Source organism: Aplysia californica, unplaced genomic scaffold (assembly GCF_000002075.1).
Source record: "Aplysia californica isolate F4 #8 unplaced genomic scaffold, AplCal3.0 scaffold00006, whole genome shotgun sequence".
Lineage (NCBI taxonomy): Eukaryota > Metazoa > Mollusca > Gastropoda > Aplysiida > Aplysiidae > Aplysia > Aplysia californica.
Window position 1 is genome coordinate 513,708 of NW_004797276.1, and position 10,212 is coordinate 523,919.

Here is a 10,212-nt window from a genome sequence, read left to right on the forward strand (position 1 = left end):
CTTTCCCTCTCTCTCTCCCTCTCTCTCTCTCTCTTTCTCTCTCTATATCTCTCTCTCCCTCTCTCTCTCTTTCTCTCTCTGTGTCTCTCTCTCTCTTTCTCTCACTCCATCTCTCTCACATTAATCGTTTTCTCTCTCTCTCTTAATTCTCTCTCTTTCAGCCTCTTTCTCTTTCTCCCCCTCCCTCTCTCCTTCTCCCTCTCTTTATATGAGTGTATGTGTGTGTATGTGTGGGTGTGTGTGTGTGTGTGTGTGTGTGTGTGTGTGTGTGTGTCTGCGTGCGCGTGCGCGCGCGCGTGCGTCTTTCTTTCTCTCTGTCCTCCTTTTTTGTCTAAAAGAAAATCTCAAGTGAAACCTCCGGACGCACTCGTACAGAATCTTCTGTCCTTTCAATGAATCCAAGGACTTTTACTGTGAATAGTTCACTCACCCATTATTTGATTCTCACTCAGATTTTACGTTTACAAAACGCGTAACTGACTGTGAAGCCCGCGCGTTGCGCCGCGGCGCGAAGACGTAACTTACAATTGCCGTGAACGGTTGCCAAGGTTTGTGCCGAGTACCTTTGATATCTTGTTTACTTTACCTCACTCGTGCAGTCTCACTTCACGGCATGACGTCACATGAGAAAAAAAAAATGAACGGCTCGGAAAACACGCAGTGAACAATCATCGAGGATCATGACTGATAGACCGGGCAAGGATGCCATTGAACGATCTTCTCTCAGCTGAAAAAAGGGTCCCCCGTGACTATTTAAGTGCAAAGATTGAAATGAGCACCTTATCCCTTTCTCTTGCTACTTCCTTACGCCCTGTGGTGTTTTTCACTTTTCCAAATTTACCGTCACCTGCCAGTCTAGAAATCTTTTGTCCCTGCGGCGACCTTCTTTCGATTCTTTTTTTTCTTCTTTTCTTTTTCTTCTTTCTACTCTTTCATAACTGTCTTTGTCATCACTTCATTGCTTTCTTATTGATTCCCTTTTTCATCTTTCAAACCAAATAACTCTTTTTGCAAGATGGAATTTGCACATGCCAATCTCATGTCACCTTAAATTGTCTCCAGTTCCCTTGAATAATGTTTGACGACGAAACTGCGGAAATGAATCTCTCTCTCTCTCTCTCTCTCTCTCTCTCTCTCTCTCTCTCTCTCTCTCTCCCTCTCTCTCCTCTCCTCTCTATCGCTCTCATCTATGCTGTTCCCTTCCCTACTCTACGCTCTCTTTAGAAAGAAAAAGAAACAAGTACGTGTAGCGTAGTTTCAAAATGTTACAACATCAATTAAATTTAACTCTTGAAGTTACAATTTAAAAGTTCCACTCTATTGGCTCATCCAATGAAAAGCAAAGTTTTTAACAATTTAATGATTCGTTTAGAAAAAAGCGCAAAGTAAAATCCAGCAGTTGTTCATGAACAGTTGTCGCTGATCACAGTGTTACGAGATCACCTCTGTCGTTTGCTTTCATGAGTCTTAGATTATGATGTGAGACTGTTTTTTCTTCGAGAGAATACAGTTTGCATTGCTTTTCTTTAAATTAACAAATGTCTTTTATTTTCTTGGGAGAGTAAACATCACTGACAAATTTGATGTTTTACACCCCCCCCCCCCCCCCCAAAAAAAAAAAATTAAAAAAAATAAAAAAATAAATAAATAAATCGACCACCACCAACAACAACAAACAAAAATAAAATATAATATTATGGAGACAAAAAATAACTGCAAAAACGTTATTTTAAGTGGTTCTTAGGTTGTATCATGATGTGAAAAGACTTCTTGAGACTTTACGGAAGTGAATGACAAGCCTGGTAACAATAAGATGTGCCATGGGTGACAAAAGCCGTTTCCACGACTTTAAAGAATCATCATCACCATTGCCTTTCTCTCCCTGTATCAGGTTATAGGCAACGAACAAACCCTTTCCGCACTTTAAAGAATGTTTCCCCCCTTTAAATTTTGAGTATGAGCTGAAGAGAAAGCACACATCCAATCTGGAGTTTCCAGTTGTTTTTTGTTTTTTCTGCAAACTTGACCATGATTGATGCTTTGTTGGTTTTTTCTCTCCCCACTCTCTTCTACAGTTACTTTGTGGGATCTACTGACTTAGTAAAATTAATTTTGGCGGCAGACAGGAAAAGATTCGTATATATTTATGCCGAAAAAAAACTTAACCTTCCCCTGATATTGGAGACTTTGACGAGGAGAACGTATTACATCAAAGAGATGGGATCAATAATTCACCATGAGGTTTCGGGGAGGCAGAAAATCCTGGTCCTCGAAACTTACTGGGTTTTTTCTTTTTTATCAGAAGGCAACCTGGTCGTGTGTGTAGAGGATGGATTAAGCAAGTCGAGTTAGAGAGGAACAAAGCGGACTACCAGTGAAATAGTACAGACCTGCGGAGAAGTTTGGCCTTTACCGCTGAGCAGCTGAGTAAACAATAGAAAAAGAAAAAAAAAGAAAGACAACAAACCATTGCAAATGACATACGTGCCGTTAACTCGATTAAAGTGCAATATTTGAATTTGTTCTTTGTAGAGAAAAGTAAAGAAAAGACAATAAATTTCATTAAATTTGTGAGGCATCACGGTGAAATCAGGCGCTCTTCTGAAAATTAAATAAAAGAAAGTGGCATTTTTTTTGGCCGAAGGGCAATTTTTTCTAATGTTCTATTTATTTATTTATTTTGTGTGTGTGTATGTGTTTTACGGCGCTCGCAACTGCATAAGGTCATATGAGCGCGTGGGGGGGTCAACATCTTTTATGTCCATTAAAAAATACATTTCTTGTGGATTTTTTAAAAAGAAACCAATTGACCAAAAGTACAAAAAAATATAAATTTTCAGTTTCCAGGGACTCCCGGCTATAGAAGTTAACAATCTTTGGGCGCCACTTTCTCGCTAATTTCACCCCTGAAACAAGGTGACCCTGGCCTCCTTCAATAGCAAATATTTCGACTGTTATTCAACATATATAGATATTTTTTCACCAAAAGAAAGACAAATGAGCAAGCTTTAAGATGACACCAATAACCCCATTTGCCCCAAAACTGACGGGCGCCTGATTCCACCACGTCCTTACACATTTATTAGTCTTGCGGAAACACAATTTCCAATCGAAGACTTGGATTAATTATAATCAACATTGAGATGATACGATATAACACACCACAAAGCAAAAGTAAATCAACCCGTTAGTTGCTGGTTACCTCAAACTACGTAATATTTTGATGCTGAGGTTAACACATCTGGTATAAGGACACGCCTCTGTACATCCCGAACGAAACCCTTGAATCATCGTTGAATGAAAATGTTTATGCGCTTATGGACCGTATTTTGTTTGTGTGTTTGTTGTTGTTTTTGTTTTTTGGGTAAGTATTCTAGATCAGGAAGAGGTGTAGAGACGGGAAGAGAGTATGTTCTGTCCTTGTTTTGTATCAGATACTTGCTAGAAGGTGAGTACCGGTATACGCATTAGCGCGTGCACTTGTATAGAGCGTTGCGATGTGGTCAAGTCCACCAACGACTACATTTCTCAGTTGGCTTCTCAGCTCTTCAATAAAGAGAAAATTTAGAGGAAAAAAATAATGTGTAAAGTATGCCCTTTGTTGATTATTCCTCAACGGCGAAGTAAACAATGGAAATGTTGGGCCATGCGCCAGCAGCGGAAGAATACTGTGTTTACAAATTAAAACCACTCTTTAAAGTCTGTAAAAAAGCAATTCTTTAAGCACTCTTTATTTGTTCTTTTTCACAGAAATCAACTCGTAACACATTTTCCAGCGTTTAACAAGAATCTCACCTTGCCTGAGAAGGATCAATGCACAGTTATAACTGGTTTCAGTGCGGTTGGGTCTATTTTACTTTTTCTCTTCGCACAAGAACACTGAGGAGAAGGCTATAACTAAGTAAAATGAGGAAACGATGAAAAATGAATAAAAAGGAGGGGGTGGGGATGTGGCATGGTTGTGTTAAGCTGACGATAACAGGATATCCAACGTTTTTTCCAGCGGGCTGAAATCTGTGGACTAGTGCAAAGTCAAGCTTAGACAAATGCATATTAAATGCAGTGGGCACGTGTAAATGCTGGCCATTCCCAGGAGAGCCGCGGGACTCCGTGGACACAAGGGGTGTTGACAGACAGATTACCCATAAGTCCTGGCGCGGACTGGGGTCAGGGGTCAACTCCGTCTGTCTACCCCACAGGACTTTGGGTCGGATGCTCTTGTAATATTTATTTGGAGTGCGGCGTGGAACATCATTCATTGCTCTGTGCAAGCTTTTGGTCTGCCACCGGGCATAAACAGTTGTGATAGTACTGGGTTTGCACTCTTTGATTTATTCAGTTCTCGCCCTCTATTTCATTTCTTAAGGCTTTATTTTGTATATAAATCTAGAGACATTTTTTTAAAAATTCGTTTTAATTTATTTGATAGCTCACGTATTCAATTGATTAAAATCTTGTGGGTTTTGTTTCAAGCTATTCTCCTTGTTTGTTTGTTTGTTTGTTTGTTTGTTTGTTTGTTTTATTGCTTTTGATGATGTTTCATTTTCTGTACAGCTGGCTGAATTAATATTTTTTGTTTTTGTCTTTGTTTTTACTTCTTTCTTGTTTTGTTATGAAATAAAGAGAGAGAGAGAGAGAGAGAGAGAGAGAGAGAGAGAGAGAGAGAGAGAGAGAGAGAGAGAGAGAGAGAGAGAGAGGGGGGGGCGTGGGAGAGGAAAATGGACAAAGAAAAAGGAGGACAGACGCACAGCAACACAAAGACAGACGCACAAAGACACAGAAAGACAGACCCATTGACATATACAAAAAGAGATCGAGGAAAATTCCACTTCATCTTATCTTTACGCAATATATTTTTTCCTTTTCCGCATTAATTTATTCTTCGGAATTGGGAAACATGTCACATTCACATATTTTCCTTCTTTAAGTGAGTGTGCTCCTCTGGTAGGCCATTTTTCCTTTCCTTTCCATTGTTCTTTCCAACAGTCCGCCTTACTCTGTTTGTGCATTATGTGTTGATTTGTTTCTCTTTATAGAGAGTATCCTCCTCTCCCCTCAAACAAAACAAAACAAAACAAAACAAAAAGGTTTCCTGGAAAGCCCTACTCTAGTGTTCGCATCCCCAGACGTTGTAAACTTAGGGGATCAACAGGGGTCAGGGGAAGATTATGGTCGGTAGAAATTGAATACGAGGCTGCATTCTGGGTGCACCGCGCGCGCTGAACACACAAAGGAAGATGCTACAGATCGCCAAGCTTTAGTAACCACGGGCCATGGCGGCACTTGACTCCTGCTAATCTACTGGGGTTTTATCAGGCAGATGCGGACAGCCGAGGATCGCTGTTACAATAATTTGGAGAGGATTACAAACATTACAAGGGTTAAGGAGCAGGGTCAGGAAGCCGAACTTTCTAGTTGAAGAGCTGTCGAAGTTTTGTTCTCGCGTAAATTTTGCTTCCCATAATTGTAAGGATCGGTGGGATGCTTAGTTAAGTGTTGTTTAGATAAGCAACACCGATTTTCAGTTTCTACTGTTTGCTGCTTGGCAGGATTTTTTTTCTTTTTTTGGTGCAAGTGTTTGATTGAACTGGGCATTATAGCTTTGATTTTTAAGCTTGGTTTCTACTAGGGGTTCTTTTTTAATTATCAGAAGTCGCCTAGTAACTGGGGCATTCTACTTGCATCTATATTATTATAAAAACAATTGCGAGGGATTTCTGAGTGAAAATTAATTGAGCCCATCTAAAAGTAAATGCAGTGAAAGTGGGCTTTTCAACAACTTAAAATTTAAACACGTTCTGATACTTAAATACTCATCCCTTACGAAATATTTGTTGGCTGAGAAAATATTTTGAGGGGGCTCTCGTGGCCTAGAGGTTAAGGTGTTGGCCTCTCACTCAAAAGGTCCCGGGTTCGAATCCGGGTAGCGACCGAAAAATGTTCTTCTCTAAATTTGTCTCCTTTCACCTCATTTCCTGCTCTCTAACAATGTTCTGTCGTCTGCTTTCTTTCGTCTCCACTTTCTGGCCTCACCCGGTCACCTCCTTTGCCCCTTCCTCTGGGCTCCTGATTCTTTCTGCAGCCTTTCTACTGCTACTCTTTGGATTCTTCTTACTGCTGTCTTTCAACCACACCCCTGATCTTCTGGTAGGAAAGATCTACACCTAGCCTTCTCGGACAAGGGCGAAAAATCTCGGAGGTCCCGTGTGCAAGTTGCGCACGTTAAAGATCCCTTGGTGGTCTAAAATCGATAAGAGTAGGCTTCGGCCGCCACCCGGGCAAAATTCAAAATTTCCTACCAACTGAAAAGTAGGTGTGTCCCGCGCGCTCGTATGACCTATGCAGTTGCGAGCGCCGTAAAACACTCTACTATAAAAAAAAAAAAAAAAAAAAAAAAAAATAATTTTGCGGGGGCTCTCGTGCCTAGAGCCTAAGGTGTGGGCCTCTCATTCAAAGGTCCCGGGTTCGAATCCGGGTAGCGACCGAAAATTGTTCTTCTCTAAAAGTGTCTCCTTTCACCTCCTTTCCTGCTCTCTAGCAATATTCTGTCGTCTGCTTTCGTCTCCTCTTTCTGCCCCCACCCCCTCACCTACTTTGCCCCCTCCTCTGGGCTCCTGGCTCTTTCTGCTGCCTTTCTACTGCTACTCCTTGACTCCTTCATTACAGTTGTATTTCTACCACACCCCTGATCTTCTGGTAGGAAAGATCTACACCTAGCCTTCTCGGACAATGGCGAAAAATCTCGGAGGGCCCGTGTGTAAGTTGCGTGCGCACGTTAAAGATCCGTTGGTGGTCTAAAATCGATAAGAGTAGGCTTCGGCCGCCACCCGGGCAAAATTCAAAATTTCCTACCAACTAAAAGGTATTAGGTGTGTCCCGCGCGCTCATATGAGTTTTGATTACATTGTTAGAAGTTTAAAAAAAATTAAAACACAACAGGAGAAGCTGAATGAAAGAAACTTTCGTCGTCCTTGTTTTAATTACATTGTTGTTGTTGTTGTTGTTGTTGTTGTTGTTGTTGTTGTTGTTGTTGTTTTTGCTGTTGCTGTTGTTAGTGTCATTGTTCTTGGAATGGTTGATGACGGTGTTGTTGTTCTTATTGTACATGAAACTGTTGCCGTTATCACCGATGTCATTGCTCTTTGCTAATAGACCCGCTAATACTCCTGCGTTTGCTACTTCACTGGTTGTGTGGTTGTTGCTGTTGCTGTTGTTGCTGTCGTACTGCTTCCTAGCTTGCTGTTAAATACTAAAACATGAAGTTGAAAACGGATATAATCTTTGTGTGTTATACATGAGCAGGCTCAATAGGGCGAACACATGTTCTGCCAAAAAGGTTTTGAAAACAGTTTATGCATATCGTCTTCATTCATTCGTTCTTTTCTTTTAACAGTCAAAGTAATCATAGTCCTCTATTTTGACCTTACTTGATCTAATAAGCACATCCAAGGCCTGCACTTTCTTTGGGGTCACATTTTATTTTGCTGTGAGATCTTACGTGAAAAACACTTTTGACTTGTTTAAAGAATTGGGTTGTGGAGGGGATGGGAGAGCAAGACTGGGAAGTCTTGAAACTGCATTTTAACAAGTTGCCGTGGAACTTGACTCATTTCAGAAAAGTACACAGCAAATCTTTGCCTGTGATGACAGTTTCACGATTTTCGGTTTGCAAACAAATCTCCCCAGCACAGCAATCCTCTTTCGTCTTGCGCATTGCGTAGATCTACATTCTATTTGATCTGTTCTCCGGAAGAAAAAAAAACCCTACTACAACATGTACATAGGGTAGTTAGGCTGTTCTTGACAATATTGGAGCCTTCAGACAGAAACAGAAAGCCACAAGACTGAAACTCCTTATGAAAGGTATTACGAGTATACAGCAGGTTCAAATACATAGATGTATGCACTTATGCAAATACCGTGCGTGCTGTAGAAAAACGAAACAGCACAAGTAGTTTTATAACAGAATAGAGCCCGTCATAAACAGAAATAAAGTGTCATGAATTATATTGCTTTTACCTTAGAGAAAAAAGAAGCTCTCCTTTTACCCCCCCCCCCTTTTCCCCAACCCCACAAACACACATGATGATTGCCACTAAGCCCGGTTTTACATTACAGCCTAACTGGCAGTTTAATATCAAAACTCTTTCCCATACGTATGCACAGGGCTATAGTATATTAAATGACTGTACAAGCGTTATAATCCATATCAGAAATGTGCCATCTCCAGAGAACACGATGTAAAACTGTGATGTTGCAAGTGTGACACCTTTTATTAGTTGACAGTTATTATCCCTCTACCAATGAAATTCCGAATGTATTATAGTACCTTAATACCTTTCGAACGAGTAACAAAAGAGAAGCATTGACGGGAAGATAACTCTGATGATTGTAACACAGGTTATAAGAAATCGCTATAAATTTCTTTCAGAACGCGTTATTGTCTCCCGAGCTCGGCATGGGAAATTCTTATAGGTGGGGGAGACAGCATTGGTGAACGTAACTACAGTTAACCTAGATGAAATCCGGGGGTGGGAAGTTTGCTACTGAGATCTTCACGTCACATCATCCGCTGGATGGTCTAGGGAACTGTTTCCGCTGAGGCTTCCGGGTGTACGGGTAATCCCTCCACTGACGCTCTGCCCTAAATTTCTGAATAAATTATGCCTGATATCCCAGTGTCTCTCCCGCCTTTTCTCTTTCTCTCTGTTTTTAGTTTCTGTTTCTGTTTTTATTTTTGTTCTTGAAAAAAAAAATGTTGTTCCTGTCTGTTAGTGCTTGTATTGTCTGTTAGGATTGTTAAGATATTTTTTCTTCTCTTTTGCTTTCTCTTCTCTGATTTTGTACTTTACACACTCTCATTGGTGCCATTTGCCTCTTCCACGCAGCTTTCTTCTTCTTTTTTGTCTCTCCCCTTCTTTCCCCCCTTCACTCCTGCCCATTCTCTCTTTCTTTTTTTTCCTCTTTCTTTATTTCTTAATTTCTCTGTCCTTTTCAGTCCCCTCGGCACTCAGTCCCCAAAAGCGAATATTTTCAAAATTATCAAATGAAGATTTGTGAACCACTCACTAAAATGGCCCCATCTAGGGCTCGAATCATTTACAGCTAAAAGTCGACAATAACTCACTTAAAAAATTTTTTATGGGTGGGGGGAGGAAGATCTCCAACCGTACACATTTCAAAAGCGGAAAAAGAAAAAAAAAACGTTATAAAAGTTTTGAGTGTGAATGAAGCCTTTTAAATGTCATTATGTTTTTAAAAACATTTTGTTCGCTGAGTTAATATAACCTAAAAAGACTTAAAAACTGACGCTTTAAAAAGTGTTTGTTGTGTATCTACAGGTGGTTTTAAAGAATTTATTTTCACGTCATGTGATTTTCATTATATAAAAACCGAGAATGTGTCAAGTGCTCGCAGGTTGCATTACCACGAGGGACACCTTGCCTGGGTTCAGAAAAGTCAGTGGCATTGATCCTGTGTAGCCTATGTAGGCTTTAAAAAACCCAGTTTGCTCAATGCTCCGCTCTCTTCAAGAACGAAAAGAAAAACCATTATATTGTTAATTGCAATTTTTTCTGCATAAAGCCTGTCTACCCTCCACCCCCCCCCCTTTTTTATCATCCCTCCACTACCCCCCCCCCCCCCCCCTTTTTTTTTTCTCCACCATACACACACAAAATGATCGTATTATTCAAGCGCAAACGCATCTTCCAACCGAACCTAAATGTTCATCTTTCTCGTCTTCTTTCCACTTGACTTAACAAGAAGAGAAAGAAAAGAAAATAGGAAAAAATGTCCCATTGATTCTTCGCCCTGGCCTAGCAAAAATCAACAACGTGCTTTAAAAACAAAATCTTTCCAGGTGTATGTGTGTCTGCTTGGTGTGCATCTGCCTGTATGGCTGTGTTGCTGTAGTTTCCGTTTTTTGTTGAATTTTTGTGTTGTTGTTTTTTTCGTTTCTTTTCTCCCTCTCGGCTTTTGAAAATGTTTGTGTTATTCGTTAGCGTTTCCCCTTCGAAACAAAGGAATAATTTTAAAAGAGCAGGGGAAAAAAAGAGAAAACAAACGGGATAACAGCCATCCACTAACCCTCTCGGCGTCAAAAGTCCATTTGATATCCCCTCCCCCACACCCAATTCCTCCCTTCGCACTTTTAAAATTTAGTTGCCGTTGTTCTGTTTTTGTTTTTGTCTGGGGGGGCTTTTGGGGGGA